Source organism: Rosa chinensis, unplaced genomic scaffold (genome assembly GCF_002994745.2).
Source record: "Rosa chinensis cultivar Old Blush unplaced genomic scaffold, RchiOBHm-V2 RchiOBHmChr0c22, whole genome shotgun sequence".
Lineage (NCBI taxonomy): Eukaryota > Viridiplantae > Streptophyta > Magnoliopsida > Rosales > Rosaceae > Rosa > Rosa chinensis.
Window position 1 is genome coordinate 72,527 of NW_020126835.1, and position 8,392 is coordinate 80,918.

An 8,392-nucleotide genomic window follows, 5' to 3' on the forward strand; every position below is an offset into this window, starting at 1 on the left:
CTTTGGCGATATGTGTTTTGTGTTATCACCCTTAATATAACCTAGCTTCATCTGTTCGATGCAAGCTGCATTGTGTTCGTAAATGCAAGTAGGCTCTTCAGTGATAGAACTCAAACCACTAGTCCCTCGAATATGTGCAATGATAGTTCTTAACCATACACACTCAAGAACCGCCTCATGTAGAACAATGATCTCTGAGTGGTTCGAGGAGGTCGCCACAAAGGTTTGCTTGGTTGATCTCCAAAATATCGCTGTGTTCCCATTGGTAAATACATAACCAGTTTGGGAACGATATGTGGGTCAGATATGTATCCAGCGTCAACAAAAACCGACCAAAACGTCATTTGGCATTTTAGTGTAGTGAGTGGCGTTTTCGCCATCAACATTTCCTTTAGGGATTGCAGTTCCATGTGCAGTCCCTCTTGTCTCTCTATAGGGAAAGAACAGTCTCAAGTCAATGGTTCCTTTTAGGTATCGAAAATGTTCTTGATACCATTCCAGTGACGCTGCGTTGGCGCTGAGCTAAATCTAGCTAACAAGTTCACTGAGAATGCAATGTCTGGTCGAGTAAATTGGACTAAGTACAATAATGCGCCTATTGCACTTAGATAGGGAATTTCAGCTCCCAATACTTGTTCGTCATCTTCCTTTGGACGAAATGGATCTTTCCTTGCATCCAAACTTCGACCGATCATGGGAGTGCTAACATAATGTGCTTTGTCCATGTTATATCGCCTGACTTTTGGACACACTACTACAAAAATTGAATCAGACGACACATTACAGTTTTCTGCCGTCTGATTGATTTTTTTTTTTTGGACGTCGTTTTTGTAAAACCTGTCGTCTGATATGAAATTATGAATCAAATTCAGACAACGTTTCAGGACAGAACTGTTGTATGACCCTAAAAAAATTGAGCGGCAACTTTCCCACCATGTCAGTGGTGCCAAATCCCATCTCAAAGTCTAAAATTTTGCCCAACAGGTGCTAATCATACAATGAGAAACAATAAAACTGTGGTATGATTTATACGATTAACAGAAAGGAGGGAGATTTCCCACCATGATGTTTCCTCCAGCTCCCCAAAGAGGGAAGCCAAATTAATAGGAGACTAATCCCAAATTTAGATGGCTGCATTCATACCACACTCTTAGATAAATCTGTTGTGTGAGTCCTTGTCTAAATTGATAGGGTCTCATCACAAACCCGGTTGAAACCCTACACTTCAGCAAAAAAAAGAACTAAAGTAACTAGACTGACACAAATACCGAAACCTTCTCTCTCTCTCTCTCTCTCTCTCTCTCTCTCTCTCTCTCTCTCTCTCTCTCTCTCTCTCTCTCTCTCTCTCTCTCTCTCGACAGACCCGATCGAAACAGGCCAAAGCCCTTTCTCGACTCGCTTCACTCTCAACAGACGACCCAAAACCAAAACCCTAGCTAGCTCACTCTCTCGCCAAAATGTCACTCTCCCAAACCAATCTCATCTCTTCGAGTGCGATGGTAGACTGCGAACGGGATTTGAGGCGTTGAACTGAGATCGATTTTATTCAGCTCGACCTGATTCCCTTGGAGCGAAGCTGTTGGAGAAATCTGGTAAGACTCAGAACCTGGAGCGAAAACTCAGAACTCGGAGCTGACTAAGCCAGCCGAGCGTGTTGGTGAAGCGAATACACATATGCAAGACCGAATTGTTCGCGCGCCTCCATTTTTTTCCCACATTGGATGCGATTTCAGGTATTAAAACTTTCTTTCTGTTGATTCTCTCCGATTCTGTAAATGAGTTTTGATTATTACGTCCTGTTTTCCGTTGGGTTCTCTCAAGTTCTGATCTTTTTCTTGTAATTATCATGGGGTCAACTGCGCCTAGTATTTTATCATGAGGACCCAAACTTATGGATGGGTTTCTGGGTTTGTTTCTTCATGTTCTTTGTTTGGTTGTTGGGGATTAGGAAAGGGTATTCTTCATTCTGTTGTTTGTGTGTTGTGGTGGGGTTTGATAAGTGATGGAGAAGGTAAAGCCAACCCAAGACACATGTAGTTCATCTTTAGGTCTCGTTTTGATCTCCTATTTGAAATTCTAACTAAGATACTTTATTGTTGTTCTATTTGTAGATTTTCTCAGGTGCAGCAAGAGTTGGAGGCCCAGAAAGACCACTCCTTTTCTTGATTTTAGAGAGAGGGAGAGGGAGGCAGAGACACAACCCAGAAAGATTCTTCATTTCTTATGAATTGGGTAGTCTAAAGCTCTGGCCTTTAGGCTTTTTTTTTTGGGGGGGGGGGGGGGGGGGGGTTATTAATTGGTTTTGGCTTTCTGGGTTTTTTTGGGGTTATGAAGAAAAAAATGGGTAGGGGGAAGATTGAGAACACCAACAGCAGACAAGTCACATTCTCAAAAAGGCGTGCTGGATTACTCAAGAAAGCTCAGGAATTGGCTATTCTCTGCGATGCTGAGGTTGTTGTCATCGTCTTCTCTAACACTGGCAAGCTTTTTGAGTTTTCCAGTGCTGGGTCAATTTTTCTACTTTTTTTTAATTTTGGGCTAAGTTTTCTGAATTTTTTGAGGTTCATGCATGTGTTTCTGATCATGTTTACTCTATTTATTATAATTTTCCTTTTGTCTTTGGTTGAAATTATCTGGGGCTTTGATTTAAATTTTTCAATGTCTGCATCACATCTATAATTTGTTTATATTTTATTGTTTTTATTCTATTAGATGGACTAGTGGGTGCTTCTGTTTCCCATGTTTTCTTTTGGGTTCGTGTGAATGTCAATCCTACATTGTTGCTCAATAGTTGTTTAGTACTAATAGTTGTTGAGTTTGGGGGTTTTCCTCTGTGGGTAGTGATGATTAATGAGCAATTTGAAGCTATGTATTCTGCAAAACAATGTGTTATTTGTGACAAGTTGGATGCGAGTCCAGAATTGAAATCTGGTCACCTTGTTGTTGTTAAATCAATGGCTACCTCTTTTCTATCTTAATTGAGTCTGAAGTGGACCTTGGTAAGCTAATGTTGATGCGTATCTGTAAAAGGTTTTGTTTACTCTGGAAGGTTCAGTTTCAGTTTCCATTACTGGTAATCTGGTCACTCTAGCGTTGAAACCTATAGCAGAAAAATAATCTACTCTACTAGACTTTAAAGGAGATTTTTGTTTCGTGAGAACTCCCTTGTTTGGTTGTTCCTCGTTTGTGCCTTTGGTGAAGTTGGACATGGGTTGATTTTGAGGATTCTTACATGACTTTAAGTCTTCGCCTTATGCTGATGCAATGCCGGTCTGGCTGGTTCTTGTATTTTATATCCAGACTGTGAATTTTGTTGTTGAGCTCTCTAATGACCTATTAACCAAGTCTCAAATCTCTGCTAACCTATTCACCTTGCGTAAATAAGTCTACAATCTCTGTTTGAGTGTCTTGACTTGTGTGTAGCCACCTGTTATAGAAGATCAATTAGCACTTGAGTGAGAGTTCATATGTCCTTAGTCCTCACTGATATTACAATATTTGAATATCCCTACTCTCTTAAGCTATTAGTCTTTCTCTGAAGATGCTGTCTCCTCTTTAGGTAAAGGTGCTTTCTCCAGTCCCCAGTCTTTATGGGACATTTCATTGGCAACCATACTTTCTTTTCTCCAAGGATTAGTGAAACAAAGTAATGTCTTTAGTTAATTAGTTGGTTCCATTGGTATCTTTCTACCATATATTTTCGGTTAGAGCATCTCTTGTATGATTGCATTAAGCTTGAGACGAAGCATTAATTCGGTTGCCGATCTAATACTGATTTCATATATAATAACTTAGAAATGATGCTGCAATGCAAGTGCTATAGCCACATGAAATTAATTGTACCCTGTTTTATACAAATTATAGCTGCTGATGTTTATCTGTGCCAATTTTTTACAGTATGAAGTGAACTATTGCAAGATACAGCAAGTGTTATGAGTCTTCAGAGACCGCTCTAGTAGAATCAAAGGCAGAGGTATTCTTCCATATAATGTAACTTGATAATTTATCTTCTACCTCACAAACTTTAAACATAATTTTGTTAATCAGTTGCCATATGTTTGCTGTTCTTGTTGTTAATTGTTCTTCTCCTGGTTGCATATTGGTGTTAATTGTATGGGAATTGAGAATCCAGTATAGATGTTAAGGCAAAAGGTCATATGTTCCAATTGTTCTGTTTTCCCAGGGGTTTGATTCCGTTGTAATTGAGGTAAATGAAGTACCTATGTGTTTCCAGAAATTATTTGGACCTTCCTGGATAGAGTTGGGACTGCAAATAATTAACATAAGTTCTGGAGTCTTAGTCTTAACAAAAACATTTTACTTTTAGCCATCAAAGGTAACTACTTAATATACTATATATGGAAGGTTTTAAGAATTGTTCTGCTGCTAGAAATGACTTTATTTAGGCTTTATAAGAAGTAGCTACACTCATTGCATCAGATTTAATACACGAACACTGAAAAAAAATAGCTTGTACTTTTTTTTTTTTTTTGAATTGGCTAGTGAAAATTTTAGTAACCTAGAAGGCTGAACTGTTGAAGTCAATACCCTATTTTCCAGTGGTTGGACAATGTAGTTATGTACCATATTCAAAAAAGACTATTAACATGCATACCATTTAATTTATAACATTTTGTTTTGCATGATTGTTGTAGACCGGACTTGAGTCTGCGCAGTCTATAGGTATTTTAATGTATCCTTGAGGCTTTTATCTGTTTGCATACTCTATGCTCTATATATGTGCTATGTGCTTCTTCTCTAACATTTCTTTCATTGTTATTTTCAAACTATTACAGTGGGCTAGGAGAGCCAACCATGTTTATGGTCAAGTGGAAATTGATGAAGTGCGTAATGAGCTCGCAAGTTATGTGTTGAAGAAATAGGCTAGAAATGTGTTTTTGTGCTCCAAAGTGAATTTAAAGTACATTTATTCACTTATTTTGCTAGTGGAGTAGTATAGATGTGCTCCATATTTTGGTGTTGGAGTAGTATAGTGCTCCTTTTTGGCAATATTGTCTAATACGTTTCAGTACAATTATGTGGATTATAACAATATTAGATATATATTGGTAATTACTGTTCATTTGGTGATTTTTGATTTCATTTTCTGCTGTACGTACACAATGTTCACAACAGCCATGCATACAATAAAAACTGTTGTGTGAGAGTAATATAGATCATGGATGCAATCAATGTTTTAGTTGTGTGAATAACAGTCACACAACAGTTTTAACAAAAAAAATGACTTCTGAATCACCATCACACAACGGGTTCTTCAGTTGCCCGTTGTCTGAGTGACGTTCACACGACAGTTAATGATGTCGACAAGCTATCGACAGTCTGTCGACATGCTGTCGACATGGATGCCGAGTTCTTCAGATGACAGTTCTCTAAATCATGTTTCATCAGACGGCAGCGAGATATACGACAGTCAGCTCCGCATCAGACGACAGTTTTTAGCCGTCGTCTGATTCAATTTTTGTAGTAGTGACATATGCAGACTGGTGGATTAATATTCCACAAACTCGGTGTTCTAGTTCAAGACCTAGATAGAATCGAGATTTTCCAAGATCCTTCATCTCAAATTCGGATTTCAAGTAGCTCGCGGTTTCTCTTATTTCATCAAAAGTACCAGTTATGACATATACTACTACAATTTGCAAATTCGGAACTTGTTTTCTTTATGAATACGCAGGGGCATAATTCATAGTTCTTATATCCCTTCCCAATCAAGTAGTCACTTAGACGGGTATACCACATCCGTCTGAATTGTTTCAATCCGTAAAGTGAGCGTTTCAACTTAATTGCAAACGCACTCTGTGGTTTAGAGTCACTTGACTTGGGTAATGTAAGGCCATTAGGCACTTTTCATATATATCTCTGAATCTAGATCCCCATAGAGATATGCAGTAACCACATCCATGAGCTGCATTTCCAGTCCTTCGGAAATTACTAAGCTAACTAAGTAGCGGAACGTTATAACGTCCATTACGGGAGAGTATGTCTCCTCGTAGTCAGTTCCAGGGCGTTGTGAGGAACCTTGCGCCACAAGGCGAGCCTTGTACCTCAGGACTTCATTCTTCTCATTACGCTTTCTGACAAAGACTCATTTATGTCCTACAGGCTTTACACTTGGTGGGGTTAGCACTACCTGACCAAATACCTGTCTCTTTGTCAGAGAATCTAATTCTACCTGGACTGATTCTTTCCATTTAGGCCAATATGCTCTTTGTTGACATTTTTCAATAGAGCGTGGTTCGATATCATCGTGCTCTATGATTCCTTGAGCAACAGTATCTATCATCAATGTGTATGGAAGATCTTTCTATCAACTCATACATACTCTCGTAATCCTTTGAGATTCTTTGTTCTCTGGAATCATTTCAAACATCGGAGCGTCCTCCAGTATTGATTCATGGATATAACTATAATCAGAGACAATCTCATGAGAGGGATTCTATACATTGATGATTGGTTTGTGCCTTACTCACCCTCTTCTTCCTTGGGTGAGTGTCAATCGAACCAAGTGACCTCCCCCTCTTCCTTGGGGAGCCACGGCCTCAACCACACCTCCACTAAGTGCCGTTGCAGTGCCTCTATCTGCGGCACCGTGCCCCTTGTTGGGGACTTCTAACCTTGCAGGCACATTTGCAGCTGGTATATGTGATCTCGTCACTTTTACGATATCAGTAAACGCATCAGGCATCGAATCTGCTACGTTCTGAAGATCGATTATTCTTTTCACTTCACTTTCACTTTGTGAAGTGCGGGGATCAAGATGAGACAGAGTGGGGACAAACCACAACAATTCCTGTCGTTTCCTTGGAAAATCCTTTTTCCTATCTCCCCCTAACGACGGGAAGACTGTCTCATCAAAGTAACAATCCGCAAATCTAGCGGTAGAGAGATCGCCTGTCAAGGGTTCCAAATAGAGAATAATTGTTGGGGATTCGTATCCAACATAAATACTTAATCGTCTCTGAGGACCCATTTTGGTGCGCTATGGGGGCGCAATAGGCACATATACTGCTCAACCAAATATGCGTAAGTGTGAAGTGTCAGGCTCATATCCAGTTACCAACTGGTACGCAGAAAATGGTTGGCTATCTGTGGGTCTTAAACAAATAAGTAAAGCTGCGTGCAATATTGCATAACCCCATGCAGATATAGGCAGGTTGGTGCGCATAACCGATGCCCTAGCCACCATCTGTGGCCTTTTGGTGGTGGCTTCTGCGAGACCATTTTGTGTATTCACATGGGGTACAGGATGCTCTACATCGATCCAAATAGATATGCAATAATCATCAAATGCTTTTGATGTAAACTCTCTAGCATTATCAAGCCTTTATAGACTTTATAGGGTGATCAGGGTGGTGAGCCCTTAAACGTATAATCTGTGCTAGGAGTATTGCAGCATTTCTGGTGGACAATAAAACGACATGTGACCAGATTGTCGAAGTATCCACCAGAACCATAAAGTACTTGAATGGTCCGCATTCTGGATGGATAGGTCCACAGACATTTCTTTGTATCCTTTGTAAGAATGGAATGTTTTGTTTTGTATCTTTAGCATAGGAAGGTCTCGATCATGTTTTTGCTAAAAAGCAGGCTTTGCAAAACGAGTGATGTGCCTTTGAAATAGTTAATGAGGCATAATGGGAGGGAGGTAGTGCTTCTGGTACTTCATAAAGCAATGACTGCATTTGAGCAATACTAGAACTGACACCTTGCAGTGTGGCGGATTTTTCTCCCATTTTTCACTCGAAAGAAGGGATGTCCGTGTGAGTGCTTTTTAAAAATACGGATCATCATGTCATGACCTCGGTGCCATAGGCAGTCATGCAAAAGCCTGTATGAGTCAGGGTCCCACATTTCATTGTTGGTGACAATATAGGATTCAATGATCCAAATCGTAGTGGGGTACAGTCCACTAGATTGACTCATAAATTTCTCTAAAATGCGTTTCCTTCCACATTCATTAGAGTTAATATCAAGGTATTCAGTTCCATTCTCACAGTGTGTTTTTACATGATAACCGTTGGCACAAATTGCTTTGAAACATTAACAAGGTTCGATTAGCTCTTGGTGCATATAGAGCGTCTGTGACTTGAAATGTTGCGCCATTAGGCAGCAAAAATTTGGCAGTTCCTTGCCATTTTATTAGTTGTGATAATCCAATCATCGTAGTCACAGAGGAATTTATAGGCTATTAGTTCAATGAATAATTTCCAATTTCTTAATATTGTGTGGGTAGTCCCACTATCATCTAAGCACTCAAGTTCTCCTCCATTCATTCCTACAAATAAATGGGAGGTATTTAGAAAATATAACTCATATTCTTTAGAGTATTTCTATTTGCGTAGAATGGTATTCTTTTCATTCTAATAATTTT